The 15,649-nt window shown below is 27.7% G+C and overlaps 1 protein-coding gene across 3 annotated transcripts in view; it reads right to left on the reverse strand.

The window, feature by feature from the left end:
• The window catches only part of LOC129906291 (zwei Ig domain protein zig-8), a 415,386-nt gene that overhangs the window by 272,765 nt on the left and 126,972 nt on the right, over positions 1–15,649 (reverse strand). The window lies entirely within an intron of this gene.

A 15,649-nucleotide genomic window follows, 5' to 3' on the forward strand; every position in this document is an offset into this window, starting at 1 on the left:
TTTATTCTATAAAATCAGTCTTTGATGTGTTTTCACTAAATTTTGAGAAATTTCTTTACCAATTTTTATAATCAAATATTCTTAAAACTTACTTCCTTTCATTTTATTTTTAATTATTTTTAATACAACAATTAAAATTAATATAGAGTTAAATATTTTTACATTCGAATCGAATTTCGTTAGCAATATTACAATCAACCAATTAGTAAGTACAAAATTTTACACAGCAAATTCAATATTTTGAGAAATTTTCCTCTAATACATTGAAGAGTTTGAAAATAACGTTAAACCTTATTTTTGGATTCCCAATAATGTTAAAAAACAGCTCAAAAAACATAAGTACAATTTTTGTTCATATTGCTGAGTACCTACCTATATCAAATAAGGTATATACCTTTATTATTATGCAACATCACGATAGCAATAGGAATACTTTAATGGTAACAAAATGAATCCGCTACCAACAAAAATTTCATCTATCAATAAATCCAACAGCAAAAAATGCATTTGTTGAGTACTTACCACTTCAGTTTTCAAAACAAAAATAAACAATATAAACCCAATAACAAACAGAGTTAAAAGCAGAAAATCTAGTTAAAACAGTTAAAAATCCTTTGAAACAGCCATCAATTACATTTCTGACTGACTCTCTCACTCGTAAATTTCATTCAAAAGCACTTAAATTCGCACAAAATTAAACATAAAAATAAGATAAACAACAAAAAAAATTTATAATCCACACTTTTTCCTATTCCCTATACAATATTATGGTGATATAAACAATCTACATACCTTTTTATGTTTTATACAAAAAAAGGAAGAAAAAAAAGTACACACTTATCCTTTTTTATATACAAATCGAAATAATGTGTAGGTATGCGCAATATCTATAGGTTCTAGATAAGCAATTGAGCATAAATCTGAATTTGCACTAATTCAACTTCATTCCGGCATAAATCGCATTGTTAAATGTAAGCACTTTTGTTTGACACAAATAAAAAAGCAATCAAAATCTGGGACAGAAAGTAACAACATACAAAACCTTCTCCACTCCATAGCCAAAAAAAGGACCACATTGGTGACATATGGGTTGGAAAAAAAATTAAAAAAAAAAAAAAAAACTGAAAATCACACAAATCTACATTGGTCCAGATGATGAGTGTGTATTTGTATGTGTGTGGTTAAAAAGAGGATTTTTATGATTTTTTTTTTTTTTTTTATCCTTTTGCATGCTACTGTGATATGAAATCGACATCAGATACCATTTAGAAAAGCATTATACTGGTGAGTGTAGGGAATGGATATAAAAATGTGAACTGATGATTCGTTGGAGTCGTCCCCACGTGAGCCCAAAGGGATTCTATAGGTTATTTTTACTCTCATATTCAAGAGGGGAGAGATATTTTATTGTGAACAATTCTCGTTTTTCACCCCATCATCATCATCATCATCAGCAGTAACATCATCGTGTGCACATCACATTTGCCATTCCATTCCAACATTTTTCTCATCATACACCTCTCGAGTTTTTAGCCAACCAACCAAACCAACCCCCCCCCCCCCCCCCCGCCCCACTCAATTTAGATCATCCTTTGAAAGCTATAAAAGTAAACAATTTTCTATCCTGTATTTAGGTTACAAATAAAATATATATGTATTATAAAAAAAAAAAACCAAACCATTAAGCAAATCTGCCAAAGAATTACGCCGCAACGCTCTCTCACAAACAATGGAATTCTTATATTTTATTTTTGCAGTTTTTTTTTTTTTTTGTGGAAACCGGAATTGGAATACAACAAAGTCGGAATATTGGAATGTGTGTGTGGGAATGTGGGGGATGTGTTAAAACGGCCGGATTGGAAATTTTTAAATTCAAGATTACCTAACTGAATTTTAAATGTATCTGTTTTTTTTTTTTTTTGTGCTAGCTAGTAACTAAATTTCAGATCTGATATCTTTTTATTTTAACCAAATGACCTAGTTAAAACTAAATAAATATGGTTAAAAAATCGAAAAATTTTGTCCAGTTCGTATTTTTTTTTTTTTTTCAAGTTTTGTAACTGAAGAACTATGTGGGTTAAAGAAAAACAATCATTAGTAAACCTATAAATTTAAAGTTTGTTCTTTCAATTCACATCCTCACATAATTGAATAGTTTTATAAATGAAAATGATGCTGTTGAATCTCATGTACCTAATTCTTTCACTACTTCTGCAAAAGTGTAGGGATGGCGGTTGTTAGTACAAAAACCGGTTTTCAGTTTTTCCGGTTTTTTCCTTTCATTTAAACCGACCGGTTTTAAACCGGGCCAATAAACCGGTTTTTGGAAAAACCGTTTTTCGGTTTTTTTTTTTGCTTGATTTATAAAAAAACAAAATTAAACCTAATTTGTCAACCAAAAAAAAAACTTTTCGAAGAAAATCCCTGAGCAAAGCTTTTTTTAGTTTGATTTTGTTATAAGGGCCAATTTATTGACTCTCCATTAAAATTAAATCGCCATTAAAAAAGGGAATTTCAAAATTAAAAACCAAATTCGTTTAATTCAGTCTCTTTTAAGGATTTTTTTGAAGTTTGGCATCATTAACTAATTGAGCATTAAATTTAAAAGTCGTTTTAGTTAAAACACCAAATTCGACCTTTTAAGAGGGATTTTTAGAGCAAACGAAGGTTTTAAACAGGATTTCTATTTATTCACTCTCCATTAGCGTCAAATCTCATTTCATTTATTATTTTATTAAACAAAGTTTCAGTGTAAGTTAACAATTAAAAATGAATAAAACATGCATGAATATGGAAAAATGGGATGGTGAAAATGTGTTCAATCAATTTCATAAGACCAACGTTTGGTAATTGGTAATTTTTGTTTACAGAAAAAGTCGTTTTTGTGTTTTTTTAGTTCAACGACATGTACGTTATAGGAATGAATTGCTTCAGGTTTTGGCATTTTCCAGAAATTTTTGAATCTATGGGTATGAGGGTTAAATGGACAACACTTTATTTGAGATTTTTAATAGACACAAAATTCAAAGAAATTAATTCATTTCTTATCCACTTCACAGAGCGCAGAAGAGCACATAGAATATCTTCACGACTAGTGAAACTACTCAGGGTTGAGATACTGAGTAATCCTAATTGTAACACCTTCTGTTACGGGTCATCATTTTTGTGTTTTTATATTGTTTATCCTTCAAATCTTCAAATTTTATATTTTATTTGACAAAAATGTAGCTTTTGACAGTTTAATTTTTCAAAAAATAACCCTGCCATATTTTTAATGGAGTTTTAAATTTAAAGTTTCCATTAAAAGTAAAGACTTTAACTAAAGTAGAGTGAATTAAAAGAATTTTTAATGATGGAAACTTAAAGACGTCAATAGATTAACAAAGCTTTTAACTAAAACGACAAATTTCAAAATTTAATGGAGGCTCAATAAATTGGCCCTAAGAGTTCTTAACTCACTCTTAATAGGAGTTTTGAGGAATTTGTTAAGCTGAATATGAATGAAAATTTATAATTATTTGGTAAGTTGAGAGAGGGAATGAATGTTTTGAGGGTTTTCACTTTTTTGTCTCGTCGGATCTTTTTTTTGTTGGACGTTTTTTTTCAGCCGGTTTTTTTTTCGGTTTTTTTTTTAAAACCGGTTTAAACCGCAAGGACAAAAAAATCGAAAAAAACCGGTTGACCGAAGCAAAAAAACCGAAATCGGTTTAAACCGGCCGGTTTTTCCCATCCCTACAAAAGTATCTGATGTTGATGTCATCAAAATCTTACTATATTTCTATTGATTATATCATCTTCAATAACAGGTTTATTCTTAAATGCTGATACTTCCTAATTTCATGTAAAACAAATGATTCCTGTGCAACTACTGACTAATGGCAATGCCAACCTCTAAGGATCAAAGACAAAGCAATTTGCTATGACGACTCTATTTCATATATGCCATCACTTAAACCAGAAAAGTTGAGAAACTCTTCAAGAACTTATGAAATTTTTGCTTGAAATGACATAAGCACCCAGACAGAATAAAAATAGAGGTCTTGTTCTTAGCATCCACAAAGTACCTTTAACCAAGTTTTCCAATCGGATCTAATTCAAGAGTTTAGAGGCCTCTAGATAAAATTTTGAGAAAAACGAGAAATTGTGAAAATTTTTGTGTCTACAGTTTATGAGGTCCATACAACACTTTTTCCAAAAAACTAGGTTTTTTTATGAAAGACTAGCATCTAAGCTAGAACTTGGTTGAACTATTTTATTAAATTTATTCGTTTTTGCAAAATTACCCAAAACTACTTTTTTCTTGTATAATTTGTGAGTAATTGAAGTAGACAATACATATTATATTTACGTTAATTCACAGGTAATGAACAAAATTAGAATATAGTTGAAGTGGATTTTTCATTTTGGGACCAATTTTTGAATAATCATTTCTTGAAAACCATACAAATTGCTCATTTTTTTATGCAGTTTTTTGTGGAGTTTTATATTACACTGGTTTACAAGGGTCTTGTTGCCGAAACAAAAATATACTTTTCTGAAGGTTATCGGTGTGCTGAACTCGAATCCGAAGTCAGAAACAACTAATCAGCTCCCGTTTTCGAGATATTACCGTTAGAAAATGCAATAAAACGTTTTTTTTAATTCTTCGGACCTTATTCTTTTGTATAATTAAAATTGTTTGAGCATATTTAGTTACGGTTTCTATAAGAACTGTTTTCCATCTTTCGATACCTGTTTAAATCTTTTCAATATCTTTTGTATTGCCCGAGATATCTTAAAATGAAGTAAGTAGGTTTGGCTTCATATACCATAAAGGAGATAATGACGTTATTAAATTTATAAAAATACTAAACAACTGAGGATATCTCGGGCAGTAAAAAAGATATCGGAAAAATTTAAACAGATTTAAAAAGGTGGAAAGTAGTTCTTATAAAAACCGTTACTAAATATGCTCAAACAATTTTACTTATATAAATAAATAAGGTCCGAAGTACGGTAATATTTCAAAAACGGGAGCTGATGAGTTTTTTTTTGACTTTGGATTCGAGTTCAACACACCGAAAACCTTCAGAAAAGCATATTTTTGTTTCGGCAAAAAAAAAGTTTAATTTTGTTAACCAGTGTTATTTATTATTCAATTTTTAAACTTTTGATTTCACACGGACAACTTCTGTTATTTGAAGGCATCTCAACATGTGCTGTTTGACAAGAAGCTTCGAACAAATGCACAAGAAAAGCTTATACATATGTGATGGAAACATCGAAGCACTATAGCATAGCACTTGAAAAAAAAGGTTTTCGAGATATGATTTTTCAAAGTTTTTTGTCATTATTTTTCCCATCATGCTTAGTATTCGTGCTATGTCTTGGGTAATAAACGATAGGTTGATTCAAAGTTTTGGTAAAATGCGAGTTTATCGGCGCCTCTTTTCCTCTTAAATTTTGGTGATTAACAAGAAACTAATTTAATGAAAAATGAAAATTCCCAGCGGAGGAAACATACAATTTAAATTTCTGGCGAACAAACTCAGGATAAGGCTGTGGTTCTAGTTCTACCTCCAGATATGGTCATCGGTCAAAGTAATAGATTTAAAATCCTTTTTTTAAATAATTCGGTTGAATCTGCTCATCTACCGTCTGCAAAAATGTCAGAAAATCTTATAGATTTGCATTCACAAACAGGCTTATTTGCACGAAGAAAATAAAATGCACGACTGGGTAGCACGAACTTGCTCTTAAAGTTAAAGTTGCTTAAATTTTTAAGACTTTTTATATAGAAATTTGGAAAAAAAAAATAAAATAAAATCTGAAATTAAATTGCCCTCCAAAACAAGTATGCAGTTTTGATTGATATATTAAGATGCATTTTTAGAAAAAAAATTTTCAAAATCGTTAGAGCCGTTTTTTAAAAAATCAAATTTTTTATAAATAATTTTTTGGAAAAAAAGTTTTAAAATAAAATTGGTATGCCATTCTGTAGAAATCACTAATCAATCCAAAAATTATTTTTTTAGAAATTTTATTTTTGGTTTATATTTAGATTCTATAAATGCTTCTTCACAAAAAGTTTCATTGTAATCGAATAAGCAGTTTTGGAGATAATCGGATTTGAAAAAACGGTTCTATGGCAGGTGCCGTTAATAATGATTTTCAAAAAAAAATTTTTTTCATTAGAAGATAGACCTTAGCTTAAAACTATTATTTGAATTTTTTAAACAAAATCGTTGGAGCCGTTTTCGAGATATTTCAATTTTACTAAAATCGGTATATGACAAGTACCGTTATTTTTGGTCCAAAAAAATTAATTCCAAAAATCCCTCTGGAGAGTCGCCAAATAACGCTACATACCAAGTTTGACATTAATCGGTCCATCCGTTTAGGCTGTAGCTCCGTATACAGACAGACAGACGGACTTCCGGGACCCACTTTTTTGGCATTGTCTACCATCGTAATGTCATGGAACTCAACTTTTTTTTTGTACGAATGCATAACTTGATATATAGTTCATCGCAAGTAAAAAGGGCACCTTAAAATAAGATGATGAGTACATTAAATTTCACCACCTTAAAAAAAGATGATACCCGCTTAAAATTAGGTGATTCCACTTAAACTCAGTTCATCTTAAGAAAAACCGACCAAAAATTTTTTTTTTAAATTATCTTAGCTTTTGTTGCAGTTTATCATACTCATTTCCAACTGTGAGATAAGCACAGTAATAGCAGAAATCCGCTTGATTTAAGGTGGGATCCGCTTAATTTTATGAAGTCTTTTTTCTACGTGTGGGAAATTGTTGTTATATATAAAAAACCAATTGAAGAATAATTTCCTATCATGTAAAAATAAGGAGACGGTTTATAAAATACTCATCATCTAAATCCTTTTGTATGAAAACATAGTCTCTCGCAGGCGGATGAAAGCTCAAAGTTATCAATAAATACTGTTTGAATTTTCCTTAGAATTATTGAAAGCGAAACTTAGTCAAAAACCACAACGTCACTAGGAAGTGGAAAAAACCGGAACCCGTTGCTTTAAGAAAAATTGCTCGAAGTGAATAAAATATTGTACAGAGAAAATCTAGGAAATGAAATTGATAAAAGAAGATAAAGAACTTATTTTTAAATAATTCAAAAGTGAATAAACCAATATTTCTTAGAAACTGCATTTGCAATGGAAAATTTATTTATAAATGCAAAAAATAATAGGAAATTGAAAAAAAAAGATAGAAAAATAAAGTAAGATATTGAAAACATATTGGAAACTCATAGAAGCAAAATATTTTCAAAAACTTTTGAATGATTTAAGTAAAATTTAAATTTTAAGATTTAAAACTTGGTTTAAAAAAAGAGTTAATTCATTGAAAACATGCATTATTCCTGGGCCCAAAAAAAAACTCCTAAATCCATCCCTTTGAATATTCTTCTAGAAAAAAAAAAAAAAAATAGGGGAACAAGAGGAGCATGGTTTGCGTTCATAATCCTATAATCGCATATTAGAAGAAATTCCATATAAATCTCTATATCTTTTTTTGCAATATAAAATATTGTATATGTGTACACACTGAATTATTATTTTTTTTTTTTTTTGTATTTAACCTTCATCTGTTTATATTTATTGTTCGTTTAAGTTTATATTCTATATTATTTTCTTTCCGATTTTGTATGGGTATAAATGTGTAGGTACTGGTATATCTTACATATAAATTGTTAGGGTGTATATCGAGTCTTGATATATTAGGATTCTATTTCACGAAGTATATTTTTTGTTGTTGTATTATATCTATGTTATAGTTAGATATATATATGTCATTGTCTATGACCGCGACATAATAAATGGCACAATTTACCCAGGATATAAACACATTTCCCAAGAAGAAAATACAAACCGTTCTCAAATCTATGACGTTGGTGTAACCTCAAAACCAATGAAGAAAAATAATAAACTATGTCTATGGGAAGGAGGAGGGAAGAAGAAAGGAAAAGGAAAAAAAAATACAAGTGGTTAGAAATATAGCCCACAGAGTTATTAAAGGCATATCTAGAAAAGAGAGATGCCAGTCTTACTAATCGTTAAGCCTTCTTAAATGGTCTGATGAAGAGTAGGAATTTTATTTTATGGTATTTTTTCTTTTTTTTTAAAGGAAGTTAAGGAATTGAGTTTTTTTTGGGTTCTTTCTAAGTGGCTTATAATTTTTAAACACAAAAAAAAAATATGTGTGTATATTTTACACGTGCAAAATAAATTCAGATAGAGGTAAAAAAAGGTAGATTACAGTTATCGCAAGGTAAAGGCGGTTCCTTAATAATATTTTAAAAAGACATATTGCCAAATATTTATACCTTAATGTGCGGCCTACAGTAATAAAGATAAGTTTTTAATTAATAGAGGGGTAAACACATTTTTAGGAAAAAAAAACAGTTCAATTTTGGAAATGATTATTATGTTGGTTTACTTCAAACGTCAATCGAACTTGAAAATTAATATCAATTTGTTGGGAAATTAAAAGATTGCTTAATATTAAGAACAGTGATCGTGTTTTTTTTACGAGAAATTATTTTTTTATCTTTTTCAACAGTTTTTCCTTAAAATAAAACATTCTTGCATGAATATCGTATACGTTTGTTCAATACTCAACAAATTTCTGAAAAAAAAAGAAGAAAATACAAAAATTCAACATCCCAGATAGTACTTTTTCGAATATAGTTTTTCTCTCTTTCAACATTTTATATTTAATTTAATTTGATCGTTTTCATAATCTCGTAATCATGTTGAATACTCAATAGAAAATACTATTTTGAGAGAAAAAATATTTCAAAAACTTTTCGGTAGAAAATACGTTATAATATTTATATCCCACATAAATATGAATATATTGTATTTTCTATAATTCAACATTTTTTGTTGAATACAATTTTCTCTTTTTTATAATATCGGAATCATTTGTTGAACAAAGAGCGAAGAGGCAAATATTGTCATCACAATTTCCTACGGAATACGATTTTTATTCAATATTACTTGTCGAATTCTCATTATTAGGTACTTGTGCGAAAACAGAGTGTTCAAAATTAGCTACTACAATAAATAGTTGTAACGGACAATAAATTGTAAACTATTTGGGTCAAAAAGATAGTTTTTGGGTCCGATTATTTGAAAATTTATTAAACAATATAATCTCAACATTATATTAGAATATTTCGGTAGTTTTTGATTATTTTTTTGTCTGCATTTTTGACATATTTAATTTTACACTTTTGTCCAAAAACTTTAGGATATCCATTGGGTAAAATCTATAAAGTTTAAATAATTTATTTTTGTATATAAATGCAAACATTAAAACAAAAACCTATCTAATATTTATTTTTAGACATTTTCCTAAAATCCAAAAATAAAACTTTGTTAGTTTATGGAGGAAAAATATTTTTTTCTAAATTTCTGCACTATTTCGATAAAACAATAAAAATTATGGTATAAGCTTCAGAAGAAGAAAAATATAGTTTGTACAGCTTCTGTGGTATCTTTGATGGTTTGTAAGAAATATGTAACATGGGGCTACAAGGAGTTTAATGATTAAAAAAAATTTAAACTTTGTTTAAAAAAAAAAATATTAATCACAATTGATGCTATTTTTCTTGACAGGTTTAACTTCAATTTCAACTTCAACTTCAGTTATCAATATAATTTATCGAAATAAAAAAAAATAAGAAGCTTAACTCAAATATTAACACATTGATCATTCACAAAAAAATCTTGCAAAATTTTTTTAAAAGATTTTTTTTGACGTGATAACGTCTTTTAAACGATGAACCATGGCAGCCACCACAAAAAAGTGACTCCATTTTCTAACGTTACACTCTCGCACTTTCGCAGTTCGGCAAAAAATTTAAATTAAAAATTAAAAATAAACTATTAGAGATACAAAAATCTTCTATAGCATATTTGAAAGATAATAACCTAAAGCTTAATCCAAATGAAGGATTTTTAGAAATTCCGTCATTTAATAGGGTAAACAGGGGTAAAATGGAAAGATGAAATTTAGGCTCAAATCTAAACGCGAAGTTGTAGAGAATTGATTTTTTTTTGCTATAGATAGATGAGACTAATTTAAGAATAATTGCATTTAAGAAAAAATTCTAAAAAATTTTTAAACTAAGCTATAACGTTTTGTTTGCACGTTGTACACGTGTTGGGGCTATGACAAAATGAGGATTTTGGGTAAAGGAATTTTTTTTTGACAATTTTAAAGATGTCAGGTTAAATATGAGGGAAAAAAAAGTATGCATCTGATACCGATTTTTTTCCAACACTCTGCGTTTCGAAATATGAATTTTTGAAAAATACCTTGTTTTTTAGAGGAATTTTTGGTAATTTTTGATTCAAACTTATGAGCATGTAGGGCTCGGCTATACGCATACATGTGCAAAAATGAAGTGATTGATTGATTTTTGACTGAATAAGGGAAGAAACAAGTTTTTAAAAAAAAACAGTTTTTTGACCGTTTTTAACCGATTTTCATCGTTTTGGATTTTTATCTTTTTAGAGAAATAACGTATACTGATCATAACCAGGACTATATGTGTACAAAATTTCAATCATTTTTGTAAACACAATTTTGAGATAACGGTAAAATAAAATTTTCAAATTCAACAAGTTATAAATTTTGATCTATTATCTACTGCTTTTATAAAATTTTGAAAACAAAAACCAACGCGAAAAATTGATGAAAATAATTTTTAGTTTAAAAAAAAATAATAAATTCGAATTTATTGAAAAATTCTAATATGATAGTATTAAGAGTTTGAGAGCTAAATAAAAAGATCTGTGAAACCAAAAACCAACATAATATTGGAAAAGTTTGCCAAATTTAATTAGTTTAAAAACCCTAATAGTTTCGTCAAAAAATTGGCAAAAAATGAAGAAAAAATTACATTTAATATTTTAAAGTTGAATAACTTCGAAACGGGGTGGTTTATCAAAAAAAAAATTAATAAAAGAGCTTTTTGTAGAGCGTTGAATTTTATACAAGAAAATGATTAAATTTAGCCTTTAGAGTCAAAAACACAATCTTTTTCCCATGTAAATCATATGGGAAATAGAAATTTGCGATGCGGCAGTACTTAATGTTAATATTAAGGTCTAAAACTTTTACAGAATTTTTTTTTCGTCTTTTCCCACAATATTTTCGGTATTAACTTTGAACAAAAAAAACATTTTTTTTTTGAATCAGTCTATTGTTTAGTATAATTTCCAAATAAATAACCCAGTTTAGATTAAAGAGTGTTTATTAAGTAGTGGGTACTATTACCCCGAACTAAAGCAATATTTTCAAATTGCATTTCTGTACAAAAGTCCATAAAAATGCCTCTTTTACGTAGAAAAACTGAAAAAAAAAACTTTCAGTTTTTTTTTTACTAGAATAATTAGTATTTTGTGGCGAATTAATTTTTTTTTTATTACAAAACAAATAAACTTTTCCCATACCCCGCAAGTTATAATTCTCAATTTCTAAGAATTCAGAATAAAAAAAAAATAAAATAACCCATATAATTTCGTATTTTAAACACGTGGCTCAGTTAATAGGAATATATTTTTTTTTTTATTTTTAATGGATTTCCATAAAACAACAAATTAGAAAAATCACTCGCATGGAAATTAAATACACAAAGCTATAAAAAAAAACAAACACACACGTGTAGTGTCTAGAATTAAATCCCAATTACGTATAATTTTTTTTTTTTTTTAGAACCTTTTTACATAAATCAACTGATGTTTATTAAATTTTATTTATTGTATATATATTTTTTTCTCCCTAATTCAAAATAACTCTGCCACTTACAAAATACCTCGAAATCGCATTCCTCTTCAAAAGTCTGTGATTTAAATTTTGAATAAGAACAGATGCAAAAAAAAAAAGACAATTTGAATTTAACAAAAAAAAATCTATTCATTGATTTATTATAATTTAATTCAACAAAAATTTAGAATTATTTTCAGAAACATCCTTCGGAATGGTATTTTTTTTTATATTTTTTTTTTTCTTAAAAATCCTTATAATCATCAGATCAGATAGGATTTTGATTGTGGGTTTGCGATTTATTAATGCAAGTAAATTAAAATGACAATTCTTTTTTTTTTTGTTTTTTGTTTATTGTCTGAGTGTAAACATGACAAGAACAACAAGAAAAAAACAAACAAAAAAGAATAAATTTTACAAATTCAAATCCGCCCAACTTTTAATTGAGTGTCTCTCTCCCACAGAAATTGAGAATAGAAAAAAAGGACTTCGTTTAAAATATTGATTTTTTCGTTTGAAAATATGTATAAAAAAAGGGTAGTGGGTGAGTGGCATGGCATATAGCTATTTTTGCAAAAGTAAAAGATTTTTCAAAAAAAAAAATTGTGATATGCAAAAACTTTTTCCAAAGAAAATTCCTCTTTTTGACGTAATTGGTACAAAGTTTTTTTTTTCCAGATTATTATTGATTTTGCCCTTTTGAATATGAATGTTTATTTTTTTTTTCAATTTTTTGTTAAAAAAGAAAAGATGGAAATAGGCAGTGATATTAATTTTTGAAACTACGGTATTTCTTTGAATAATAAAAAAAAAAAAAAAAAATATTGAGAAAGGGAAATATATAACTTTGCAAATTAATCACTCAACAAGCAAGAGGCAGAAATGCGTCAGAGTAGGTAAGGAGGCGAAGTAGCGCGGTGAAGGCACGATTTCACTGTTGAATAAATGTGGAGAAGAGCATTTTTTTCTCTTCCGTTTCCGCTTTGAAATCTGAATCGCCCTCAATTGAAGTAGAAAGTTAATTAAAAAATATTTGACTATCTATCAGAATTTAAAGCGCTCCATCGTTATTGGGGAGGTTTTTCTTTTTTTTTTGTATTTCCCTTTTTTTTTTAGATAATTGATAATGGCAGCAGCTTTGGAATTTTTATATTTTAAAATTTTCAACAGCTTGTGTGTGTTTGGATTCCGATTACAAATTAGTGGAAAATCAATGCAAAATTCTTTTGTATTGGATTTTTAGTGTTATGAGTAATTAGGTATGAATAAAGTTGAAATGTTTTATTGAAATGGACAAAGGCGAGTTTGTAAAAGAGGAAAAAAGAGTAGATACAAAAAATATCACTCTACATAAATTAGTAAAAACAAATTGACTTCAAACCTTTCAAAATTGTGACTAATTAAAAGTAAAATAAATGTTTTATTGGAAAAGTTGGCTATTTTTAACTCTTTCAAGCAAAAGTAAAAAAAAAAAACAAATTGTGGCACTCGATTATGCAATTATAAATTATTCATTTATTTTTTATTTGTGCAGTATTTTTTTTCTTTGATATTAATTCAAGTTTTTTCTTTGAGATTAATTCAAGTTACAATTTTATTATCAAAGAAAAAAGTTGTTATCTGTAAAATCAGCCTAGGTATATGTTTTTTTAAAAAGTATAAAAATAATTTTTTTTTAAATCATACATTTTGCATGAAAAAAGCGAAAAAAAATAATTTTTTTTCTTTCCACATCTTATTGTCAATATTTTTACATGACAACCTATAGTAAATTTAATTTCATCTAAAAGCTTATCATTTTATCTTTCATTGTTCACCTCAATCATGTTTGTACGACATCTAGTAAAAAAGCTGGAATATTTTTAATGCGATAAATTTTGTAAAAAAAAAAATTTTTTTTCCATTTTAGAAAATATAAGAAAGGATCTTAACTAGAATATCCTTAACTCTCCACTACTTTACTCTTTAAAAAAGAAATACATTTCCCAGCACATACTTTGTACTCATTATTCATCAGAAAAAGTCCTTTATATCCACTCTCAATTTTGAAAAAAAAAAAGAATTAAAAAATTAGTTAAGAGTGTGAACAAAAAATTAACTTACATTAACTTCCAATTAGCAAAAAAATATAATTACTTTGACACCATAACCGCTTGTGTCCATATTCGTTCACCTACACACACAGTATACATGCACTATGCACACTATTCTCTATAATTCTGTACTGTATACTCTTACTGACTACTATGATGATGATGATGAAAAATTTCTGCAAGTAGCATTCAATTAAGATCCAATTAAATTTTTCTAAAAAACTCTCACTCACATACAAAAAAAAAAGAAACCCTTTTTTTGGTATGTATAATATTCAGATACAACTTTCTCCTTTCATTATCTAGTGTGTGTGACGGAGACCAAACACCACAGTAACGTTAAATTAAAAAAAAAAGAAGTCCTTTAGCTATTGCACAAGTGATTCATAAAAAAATAATAATAAAAATAAAAAATAAAATTGTAAAACTAGTTTAAACCAAAATGTCACATCCCTGACACATTTAATGAAGAGTAAACAAAAAAAAAATAATAATTCATTGAAGCAATATATCAGTTTCTCATTTGAATGAGTATAAGGGTGCATTTATTGGGTTTGCTACATTTTTGGGGTATTTTTGCGATACTGAGATCCGTTACTTTAAATGAAATAGAAGACCATTTTATTTGATTTTTGGTAATGTATTAAAGCAAAATATTGAAAAAAAACTGTACTACATTTTTTACAAAATTATTTAATAACTCAGGTTATTTGTATATGCCTAGTGGGAAAAGTCATCCGAGTCCTTTCAAACGCATAGTGGTGCTTTTGTTACTTTTTCGAATCAAAAATCTTTTCTACCGCCATTTCTTGACGAAAGCCTTAGAATTTGGTACTGAACGTTGTTATAAGGATTTAATCAAAAGGTTTTAATCAAAACTAAAATTACGATGATGGAGAAGTCCGAAAAAGTGGTTCTCGCAATTCCGTCTGTGCGTCTTTGCATCGTGCGTCCATCTGTACATATTTCCACAGCCTAAATGGGTGGACGGATTTTGTTCAAATTCGGTACAGATGATTTTTATACCTAGAATTCTGAAAGTTACTTTTTTTTTGTTTTTTATGTCTCGTGGACCTCAAACGATTTTGATCAAACTTTACTTTATTCATAGCAATTGTAATAAAACTGCATTTTTAGTTTTTCTCAAAAAAGTCAAATAACAAACATTTTTTTTTAATTTAACAAAATACTGTCGGATCTTTCCCAACATAAAAAAAAGGTTGTCTGTAAAGCCGGTTTAAGGACGATGATTTTACGGGATAACGTCGTAAGAAAACAGGTTGTTTGCTTTTGTTTGAAATGAGTCAGTTGAAGCGTTTACTTATTTCAAACCATCATAATTTACAAGAAAAAGCTAAAAAAATACCTTTTTTATTTTATTAATTTTTTTATTTTAAAAGCTTACAAAAAAATTTGGCAATGTAAAAGCCAAGTATTTCTTCTTAAAAATAAAACCATTTTTAAATTTTTACAATGCGCAAAAAGTATGAAAATAATTTATTGAAAACAATCATTTTCATCAAAAAAAGCAAAATAAAATATGAATTTTTATCTTCCCACGTCATTAATTCCATTTTTTCCCTAACAACCTATAAAAAATTTTATACCATCTGAAAGCTTATTGTCTTAGCTCAAAATATATATATCGATGAGGTCTATGAGATATCTACAAAAAGAGATAGAATATTTTTTAACTCGATCAAATTTCATTAAAAAAAAGCAAAAAAAACATTTATTTTTATGTTTTCACGCTATGGAATCAATTTTT

The sequence above is a fragment of the Episyrphus balteatus genome, chromosome 1 (assembly GCF_945859705.1).
Source record: "Episyrphus balteatus chromosome 1, idEpiBalt1.1, whole genome shotgun sequence".
Taxonomy (NCBI): Eukaryota; Metazoa; Arthropoda; class Insecta; order Diptera; family Syrphidae; genus Episyrphus; species Episyrphus balteatus.